Source organism: Palaemon carinicauda, chromosome 29 (genome assembly GCF_036898095.1).
Source record: "Palaemon carinicauda isolate YSFRI2023 chromosome 29, ASM3689809v2, whole genome shotgun sequence".
Taxonomy (NCBI): domain Eukaryota; kingdom Metazoa; phylum Arthropoda; class Malacostraca; order Decapoda; family Palaemonidae; genus Palaemon; species Palaemon carinicauda.
The window spans coordinates 69891370-69902161 of NC_090753.1; the positions used below are offsets into that span (position 1 = coordinate 69891370).

Here is a 10792-nt window from a genome sequence, read left to right on the forward strand (position 1 = left end):
TACTAAGCCAGAAAATGTCAATGCACTTTTGGTCTTGGAGAAGAGCAAAAGTAGTAACTCCTTTCAACCTCCTAGCAACCTGAGCATGAAGACGTTGCTGGTGTTAGGCTAGGTCACTACCAGGAGACTGGTAGGCGGTCGTTTAAGAACCCACATCCATTGGGTCCCTACCAGGAGACTGGTAGGCGGTCGTTTAAGAACCCACATCCATTGGGTCCCTACCAGGAGACTGGTAGGCGGTCATTTAAGAACCCACATCCATTGGGTCCCTACCAGGAGACTGGTGGGCGGTCGTTTAAGAACCCACATCCATTGGGTCCCTACCAGGAGACTGGTGGGCGGTCGTTTAAGAACCCACATCCATTAGGTCCCTACCAGGAGACTGGTGGGCGGTCGTTTAAGAACCCACATCCATTAGGTCCCTACCAGGAGACTGGTGGGCGGTCGTTTAAGAATCCACATCCATTAGGTCCCTACCAGGAGACTGGTAGGCGGTCGTTTAAGAACCCACATCCATTGGGTCCCTACCAGGAGACTGGTGGGCGGTCGTTTAAGAACCCACATCCATTGGGTCCCTACCAGGAGACTGGTGGGCGGTCGTTTAAAAACCCACATCCATTGGGTCCCTACCAGGAGACTGGTGGGCGGTCGTTTAAGAACCCACATCCATTAGGTCCCTACCAGGAGACTGGTGGGCGGTCGTTTAAGAATCCACATCCATTAGGTCCCTACCAGGAGACTGGTAGGCGGTCGTTTAAGAACCCACATCCATTGGGTCCCTACCAGGAGACTGGTGGGCGGTCGTTTAAGAACCCACATCCATTAGGTCCCTACCAGGAGACTGGTGGGCGGTCGTTTAAGAACCCACATCCATTGGGTCCCTACCAGGAGACTGGTGGGCGGTCGTTTAAGAACCCACATCCATTAGGTCCCTACCAGGAGACTGGTGGGCGGTCGTTTAAGAACCCACATCCATTGGGTCCCTACCAGGAGACTGGTGGGCGGTCGTTTAAGAACCCACATCCATTAGGTCCCTACCAGGAGACTGGTGGGCGGTCGTTTAAGAACCCACATCCATTGGGTCCCTACCAGGAGACTGGTGGGCGGTCGTTTAAGAACCCACATCCATTAGGTCCCTACCAGGAGACTGGTGGGCGGTCGTTTAAGAACCCACATCCATTAGGTCCCTACCAGGAGACTGGTGGGCGGTCGTTTAAGAACCCACATCCATTAGGTCCCTACCAGGAGACTGGTGGGCGGTCGTTTAAGAATCCACATCCATTAGGTCCCTACCAGGAGACTGGTAGGCGGTCGTTTAAGAACCCACATCCATTAGGTCCCTACCAGGAGACTGGTACGTGGTCATGAAAGAACCCACATCCATCAGGTCCCTACCAGGAGACTGGTAGGCGGTCATTTAAGAACCCACATCCATTAGGTCCCTACCAGGAGACTGGTACGTGGTCATGAAAGAAGCCATACCGATATGGATATGGTGTTTGAATGTACAGTCATTATAAGAAAGGGGGTTGGATAAATTTCCTCCATCTCCCCCTTCTTCTAAGAGGATGAGGGAAATCTTTCAACACAAAACTACCTGTAAAGAAGTCATTCGGTCTTAAGGCTTACCTGGATCTAGCATCCAATCAAGCGAATAATGGAGCAACTGATTAACCTCAAAGGGTTGAATAAAGGAAGGGGAGAATGGCCAAACATTCTACCTTTCCTCCTAGATGTACGTCGCAACCACCTTCTTAGGCATGATGCTACTTGTGTCATAAGGGAGCTAAACTTTGCAACACGACTTACTGAGTAGATAACACAGGACAGAGGACAAGGTTATCTAGGGACCTGTCTGATAAATCTCGTGGGTAGAAGGAGAAGGCTTTTTGTCGTACCAGCCTATTTTCAGGACTAGCGCCACTGATAGGTTCTTCCTGAAGGTTAGGTTAGATTTGATATTCCTGACTCCATGCACTCTCTAACCAGAATGGTACTTCCATTATATCCTTGGATCGGCATGACTGAAGGTGTATGCATCACAAGAAGGAATATTCTTGGATATCTTCATTTAAACCCTTTTAAAGGTTCAATGGCCACTCATGAATGGCAGAGGCAAGGGACAGTGACATTACCCTAGCAAGAAGGACAATGCTCTGGTGACTAACCATTTATACATATGATCAGCGCCCATGAACCTTTCCACCCAAGTTAGGACCAGGAAAGCCCAAGCAATGGCTGCTGATGACTCAGCAGGTAGACCTATAGACTCTCTTAACCACCCCCCCCCCCCATCCTTAGCTCAAAAGGATGGTGGACACTAAATACTATCAAGCTTAAGTGGGACTTGATCCCAAGTCTTGCAATCATCAGACAGAGACATTATCTCTGCAAGAGAACCAGAGATCTCTTAAGAAAAATTCATGTGTCCTCATAGGACAGAGGAGTGTGTCAGCCTGTCCCCTTCTTGTAGGAAAGAGATGGAAAAAGACATGAGATTGGAGATGAGCTGGGCTAGAAGATGGTTCTTGTACGCAAACTCCAGGATAAGGGAGAGAAAGGTCTCCCTCCTTTGAGGATGACCCGTGACATACAAAATCTCGCATACAGTAATTCATTACCAGGGTTCGGACCATAAAACACAAACAGAAACAAGGAGGGCAGTGGCCCTCCTCTTCACAATCAGCACCAGCAGAAACTCCTACCTTTGACGGAACACAATGATGTCCAAAGTAACTAACTTCCTCAGGGTTACGTTGACAATACTGTATCAGGCTACGTTCTCGACAGTGCTGCCGTTTTTCTACACAACACTGTGGAATACTGAGTGTTGCCATCACACAGAGCTGCCATAAATTCGTAGCTGCTGATGACGTCAAATTTCCCTCCGTTTTCTATCCCATCATGATTGGTGGCAAGGGGAATTAAGCTTTATTTCAAATGTAGATCTTTATTCTACATGACGTGGAATTATCCACGTCATATTAAAACCTAAAGTTACACTGATTTCAAGTATTTAGCATTATTTTGATGAATTTACATAAATCAACGTATTTTACCATAATTTTTTTTTCATATTTTTCTTCCTATTCATGCACTGATTCATGCTTCAAGTGAAGGACTGTGGATGTAGAAAAAAAATCTACAGTCAGTTGCCAGATGTCACACTATTTCTACAGTAGCACACGAAATTCCACGAAACGGCAGCCATGGTTCTCGAGAGAAAAAACAGCAAACAAAAATGCTTTGTAACAAACATTTGAAGGTGATATCGACAGGTTACTTATACAACTGTTGCTAGTTACAGTTATCAAGAAAAATCCATAAACCTCACTTCTTCATTAATATCCCTCACACACAACTTGCCATTCAATCTATCTAAAATAAAAAGCAAAAGATTGAAACTGCCACAGTTGGAGACGACGGAAGTACTTGTATATCATCCACCGGCTGAAAACACAGTGGCTACTCACTGTGCTAGCAAGGGGGTGGGGCTTCCACACCACTAGCCAGTAACTGCCGACACCTCGTTAAATATTTAACAACCCAATTCAAGCTATGCTGAAAACACACTCCTATTAACGGACGAGTATTTGTATAGGTGTTGGAACAAATCAAAACCTTTATTATAATTTCTTTATACTGTACAATATGCACTTGTACTGTGTATCAAATAATTCATGTTGTTATTTCAATCACTATTTCCTATGCAGTAGTTCTTTCAGTAATATTTTTTTCCTCTACGGTCAATATATTTTGAGGAATGTTTCTCGACAAAAACATGAAGACACCAAGTTACTGGAATCACTAACAGAAAGTTATGTATAAGGCTGTTTTTACACATTGCTGTCTATCTCTTTATATGAAACCTGTGGTATAACTTAGCTGAAAAAATTGGACAAAAATGCATAGTATTTTCATATGCAGTACGAGAAAAACTGATAGCTTAAAACAAAAAGATGCACTGCATGATTTACAACATTCAGCATCTTGGTTAGCCTAGGGTGGTCTAGGAGGCAAAACCCTAGGCCAGGTTAAGACTAGGCCTCTTAGGTTATATTAGGTTAAGATATACCAATGTTAATTTTTTTTTTCATTGCTTATACATTATTCAATGATACCCTGCAATTTTGCCAGAATAGAAACTTTTTTCATCCATTTCTTAAAATGTATACAGAAGAATTTCAATGTAATGTAATAATTGCAAAGCCTAATATCACTTCAGTTTCATTACCCATACTTCAGCGGAAACGTTTCTTGCACTTTGTAACTCCACATTTCAGAGGGCTTGTAGATATGCAGACACAGGTCGGCTCAGGCATAGAAAAAATGGAGGTTCAATCCTATTTTTGTTATCACAGCGATATATCCTAAAATACCCCTAACTTCTAAACCTTGTCTAAGCCAGTGCATCCTTACCTCTATTAAGATTAGGTAGTCGTCTGCTGATCCACATGCACCACCAGTACATCATAGAGTTACCAGGCTTATCACTCGCAAAATGTTCAGTCATCACCCACACTCAGATAAGTGGATGTTGATGGCCAATTTAACGCTAATTACTCACCAACTGGTCTTTACTTAGCAGTGGTTAGCTTCATTCGGAACTGACTTTACTTTAAGGGCTGCTTTCCTGGTTCTATACTGCTGGAGAACCCTACTCTCTCCAGGACATTTTGTAATTAATTTTAACTTATACATTAAAAGGTATTTAGCATTTCAAAAATCATATTGCTCGTTTATCGTGAAATTCACATTATCGAAGCACCTGAAAAACAAAAAAGGCCTGTTTCTTAACATTATCTCTTTGCTCCTCTGTTCCGGTGAGGGCAACACTTTATAATAAAAAAAAACTTGGAGTGTACGTAAGATAGCGACCACCTGTATTCGTGGTGGCCGCTGACTAAGAATAAGGTAGGTAAGGTTGGTCGCAGGGGGCCGTTAACTCCCCATTAAGTAAGTAATGGTTAGGTTCGGTGGGGAAGTTTGGGTTAGGGTGTCCAATTTCTAAGCATGCCGGAGGAACAGGCCACTAATATACAAAGGCTCCAAAAACTTTTACCTATAGGAAAATCCACTTTTTTTCAAAAATGACATTTATTTTTGCTGCAAATAAATAATTTCTGAGATATCTCCTTAAATGAATATTGCATCGCGGGTCACTATTTGGCGGACAAAAATTTGGCGACCTAGCTACCAACACACTACTCCAAAGTATCCAAATTTTGGGTAGTTTGTAGCGCTACGGGCAAGCGTCCTAATTTGCTTATTATCGCTCCGACTGTTATTTTGTATAGAATAAAAACGTTTGTAAATGGTCTACAGATCTTAAATATGTTGTGTAAGGGCGGGGGGGGGGGTCTGGGGGGGCAGCCCCCATGGGTAAGTACATGGCTTTTAGCATAGGTTAGGTGGGTTTTTTTAAGTTAGCTTCTCCCGTCGTACTCGTAGGTAAGGAAACTGTTGTGTAAGGGGGTCCGGGGAGGGCGAAGCCCTCCTGGGTAAGGATACGGCTTTTAGCATAGGTTAGGTGGGTTTTTAAAGTTAGCTTCTCCCGCCAAAATCGTTTTTAGAACGACGGCCACAGTTCAGATTATTCCCGTTTTCTACGGGATCTAGCCGTCACCCTACAAAGGCTCCCAAATTTTCAAAGTAACTAAGTAAGCTAACCTCTCAATATCGTAATCAGCATCCTATTCTCAATGCAAAGCCATGGGGTGTATGTATGATAACGGCCACCCGTAGGTATCAAGATGGCGGACTGAGGCTACGGCAGTGTAAGGGGGTTCGTAAGGGCGTTAGCCCCCCATTAGCTAAGTGGGAAAGGACACGACTTGTTGGTTGGGTTAGTTTTTGTCCATTTTCTATGCATGCGGGAGGAGCTGGCCGCTGACTTACAAAGGCTCCAGAGCCATAAAACCTAGCTTAAACTCACCTACAAATAATCTGAGTACGGTAAAACCATAGTACCTGAAACCTCGGTTCCCACTGGGTCGCCACCAGTGTCGAGGGATATAGGCTATTAGGGTATACCTATCTGTCTATTAGCCCCAAAAATAAACGTAATTTTCGAAGAAAACAGGAGCTTTTCTATATGAAAAACATTTATATTATTATAAAATGTTGTCCTGACCATAACTATAATAAGACCGTGAATACTTCACAAAGGCGCTACACTCAATATCAGGACACAAGCCAACTAGATTTATCCTAGATTTACCAGAAATTAAAATTAGCTATATAAGCTTGCAATGGAAGAATTTGAGTCTTATTAATTCAATAAAATTTTAATTTAAACATAAAAATTGAATATTTTTACCTCGATGTTCACCTACCCTAAAGCAAAGTGCGTAGGGTCTTAAATACATATCTAACCGTGAAAAAATATACTTACATCCAATAAAATGCTTTTTAATTGTCCTTCTCTCTTCTATAATACGTAATTCTCACATATTTCGCAAAAATGAAACTTGAAAATTAAAAAGGGGGAGTGGAGAAGTGCTCCTTACGAAAGACAAAAACACACTGATCGTCATGGCGTTGAATTCAATGTTGTGAATCTTAAAGTATTGGTTCTAATTTCTCATTTATTTTACCAAGTTATTTTATTATATAAGACTAGTATTCTTATGTTAAATTAATTGAATATTTCTCTTTTATCTATATATATATTATTTTACACTCAATAATACTTATTTCTATTAGTTTTTAATGATATTGTAGATCCAAGACTGCTTTAGTGAGAGACTCATTACTAGATAACATATTTCAGAGTACATTCGCCACAGGAGTCTTCAGTTTTTTTTTTACCTTTCATCATTTGTCTATTTTTTCCTTTCTTTTTGCAATTTTAAATATATTCTATCATGTTAATGTATTATATAATTGTTATATCTTAAATATTTAGTCCTGGAAAGGCAAATTTGGTATTAGCAAGGGACTGTTCACATAGGAGGAAGTTCTCAGGATATGAGGAAGGAGGGAGTGGAATTTTCACTGTTAATCCTATTTGTAGCCTCTATCCTTTGAAGAAAATCCTGAAAGAGAGTCTTAAACAAAATCCTGAAAGAGAGTCCTGAACAAAATCCTGAGAGCCTTGAAGAAAATCCTGAAAGAGAGTCCTGAACAAAATCCTGAAAGAGAGTCTTGAAGAAAATCCTGAAAGAGAGTCCTGAAGAAAATCCTGAAAGAGAGTCTTGAAGAAAATCCTGAAAGAGAGTCTTGAACAAAATCCTGAAAGAGAGTCTTGAACAAAATCCTGAAAGAGAGTCTTGAACAAAATCCTGAAAGAGAGTCTTGAACAAAATCCTGAAAGAGAGTCTTGAACAAAATCCTGAAAGAGAGTCTTGAACAAAATCCTGAGAGTCTTGAACAAAATCCTGAAAGAGAGTCTTGAAGAAAATCCTGAAAGAGAGTCTTGAACAAAATCCTGAAAGAGAGTCCTGAACAAAATCCTGAAAGGGAGTCTTGAACAAAATCCTGAAAGAGAGTCTTGAACAAAATCCTGAAAGAGAGTCTTGAACAAAATCCTGAAAGAGAGTCTTGAAGAAAATCCTGAAAGAGAGTCTTGAACGAAATCCTGAAAGAGAGTCCTGAACAAAATCCTGAAAGAGAGCAGGGTCACAGAAGTGAGAGAGAATTTATCCTATTTCTTGTTAGTGCATCTGGAAGGGATCTCAAAATAATTATAGGGAGAGGTCGCTGAGGAATGTGTTAGAAGGCAGAGTACAGTTGGCTTCATTGATTCCGGTACACTTCATGGGAAGCTTAGGAGACATCAGTATACCGGAATACATTTATTTAAATAGGTACTCATAGGAGGTATTGACGTTAAATAAAATCATTCTATTGATATCAATACATTTCTATACATTTTCTGATCTTTTGTAATATTAAACCTCATTATAATATATAGTGCATGGGTTCGAATCATTATTATTATTATTATTATTATTATTATTATTATTACAAGCTAGGCTATAACCCTCGGTAGCAGGTTGGCCAGGGCATCAGCCACTTGTTGAGATACTACCGCTAGAGATTTATGGGGTCTTTTGACTGGCCAGACATTGGATCCTATTCTCTAGTTACGGTTCATTTTCCCTTTTGCCTACACACACACACACACACACACACACCAAATAGTCTGGCATATTCTTTACATATTCTCTTCTGTACTCATACACCTGACAACACTATTACCAAACAATTTTTCTTCACCCAAGGGGTTAACTACTGCACTGTAATTGTTCAGTGGCCACTTTCCTCTTGGTAAGGGTAGAAGGGACTTTTTAGTTATGGTAAGCAACTCTTCTAGGAGAAGGACACTCCAAAATCAAACCATTGTTCTCTAGTCTTGGGTAATGTCATAGCCTCTGTACCATGGTCTTCCACTGTCTTGGGTTAGAGCTCTCTTGCTTAAGGGTACACTCGGGCACACTATTCTATCTTATTTCTCTTCCTCTTGTTTTGTTAAAGTGTTTATAGTTTATAAAGGAAATATTTATTTATTTCAATGTTGTTACTCTTCTTAAAAATTTAATTTTTCCCTGTTTCCTTTCCTCATTGGCCTATTTTCCTTGTTGGAGCCCTTGGGCTTATAGCATTGTGCTTTTCCAACTAGGGTTGTAGCTTAGCAATTAATAATAACAATAATAATAATAGTTGGAAAAGCAAGATGCTATAAGCATAAAGGCTCCAACAGGGGAAAATAGCCCATTGAGGCAAGGAAACAAATAAACTACAAGAGAATATTAGATAGTGAAAATAAAATATTTCAAGAACAGAAACAAAATCAAATTAAATCTTTCCATGTAAACCATAAAAACTAAATAAAAAGAAAAAGATAAATGAAACAGAACAGTTGTATGGCCGAGTGTATTATTATTTTCGTTATTATTATTATTACTTGCTAAGCTACAACCCTAGTTGGAAAAGCAGAATGTTATAAGCCCAGGGGCTCCAACAGGGAAAATAGCCCAGTGAGGAAAGGAAAGAAGGAAAAATAAAATATCTTAAGAAGAGTAACATAAAAATAAATATCGCCTATATAAACTAAAAAAAACTTTAACAAAATAAGAGAAAGAGAAATAAAATAGAATAGTGTGCCCGAGTGTACCCTCAAGCAAGAGAACTCTAACCCAAGACAGTGGAAGACCATGGTACAGAGGCTATGACATTACCCAAGACTAGAGAACAATGGTTTGATTTTGGAGTGTCCTTCTCCTAGAGGAGCTGCTTACCATAGCTAAAGAGTCTCATCTACCCTTACCAAAGGGAAAGTAGTTAATCCCTTGAGAGAATATGAATTGTTTTGTAATCTCAGTGTTGTCAGGTGTACGAGGACAGAGGAAAATATGTAAAGAATAGGCCAGACTATTCGGCATGCGTGTTTGTAGGCAAAGGGAAAATGAACCGTAAAGAGAGAGAAGGATCCAATGTAGTACTGTCTGGCCAGTTAAAAGACCCCATAACTCTCTAGCAGTAGTATCTCAACGGGTGGCTGGTGCCCTGGCCAACCTACTACCCCCAAGCAAGAGAATTAATCCAAGACAGGGGAAGACCATGGTACTGTATAGAGGCTATGGCACTATCCAAAACTAGAAAACAATGGTTTGATTTTGGAGTGTCCTTCTCCTAGAAGAGCTGCTTACCATAGCTAGAGAGTCTCTTCTGCCTTTACCAAGAGGAAAGTAGCCACTGGAGAATTGTTTGTTAATCTCAGGGGATATAAGGTTAGATTCTTAATTAATTTTGACACAAGATAAGGCTTCGTAGTGATAAGTTTATATAAAAAAGCCATATTATCGTGTGGATGTAAGGCACTTTCTAACAATGCTCTGTTGGTTAAATTCGTCTGTAGTTACCACAATACATGACATCACGTATCTTCCTATATGCAGATACCATTAGACGCTCCTTATAGTCTTTGGACATTACCTCTTTTTATTACTATTAAATGCTAAGCTACATCCCTAGTTGGAAAAGCAGGATGCTATAAGCCCAGGGGCTCCTATGGGGAAAATAGCCATGTGAGGAAAGAAAACAAGGGGGAAAAATTAAGAGTAACAACATTAAAATAAATATCTCCTATATAAACCATAAAAAAACTTTAACAAAACAAGAGGAAGACAATAAGACAGAATAGCGTGTCCGAGTGTACCCTCAAGCAAGAGAACTCTAACCCAAGACAGTGGAAGACCATGTACAGAGGCTATGGCATTACCCAAGACTAGAGAGCAATGGTTTGATTTTGGAGTATCCTTCTCCTAGAAGAGCTGCTTACCATAGCTAAAGAGTCTCTTCTACCCTTACAAAGAGGAAAGTAGCCACTGAACAATTACAGTGCATTAGTTAACCCCTTGGTTGAAGAAGAATTGTTTGATAATCTCAGTGTTGCCATGTGTATGAGGACAGAGGAGAATATGTAGAAAATAGTCCTTACTATTCAGCGTGTGTATGCGTAGGTAAAGGGAAAAAGAACCGCAACCAGAGAGAAGGATCCAATGTCTGTCTGGTCAGTCAAAAGACCCCATAACCTTCTAGTGGTAGTTATTTGTGAAGGCCTTTCACTCACAGATATAAATAGAGTGGCTTGGTATTTGAGTGGCATCTCTGATGGGTATATTTGACAGACAACGGCTTGTAGGAATCATGATTTGTTGCCCAATCATAGGTTATAAGGATTGTGGTTACCTCATGTCATTAAGGATATTAATTTATGTATTTATGAATAAATATTCATTTATTAAAATGCTCGTCATTCTGCATTGATTTCATCTGTATATTTTCT

The 10792-nt window shown here is 40.4% G+C and overlaps 1 protein-coding gene across 1 annotated transcript in view; it reads right to left on the minus strand.

Moving 5' to 3' along the window:
* LOC137622231 (sesquipedalian-1-like) overlaps positions 1-6521 on the minus strand; it is a 57239-nt gene extending 50718 nt beyond the window's left edge. The window contains exon 1 of the mRNA XM_068352726.1: positions 6395-6521. The gene's annotated coding sequence lies outside the window, so the exon portion shown is untranslated. The remainder of the gene's footprint in view (positions 1-6394) is intronic.
* Between the last annotated feature and the right edge of the window lie 4271 nt (positions 6522-10792).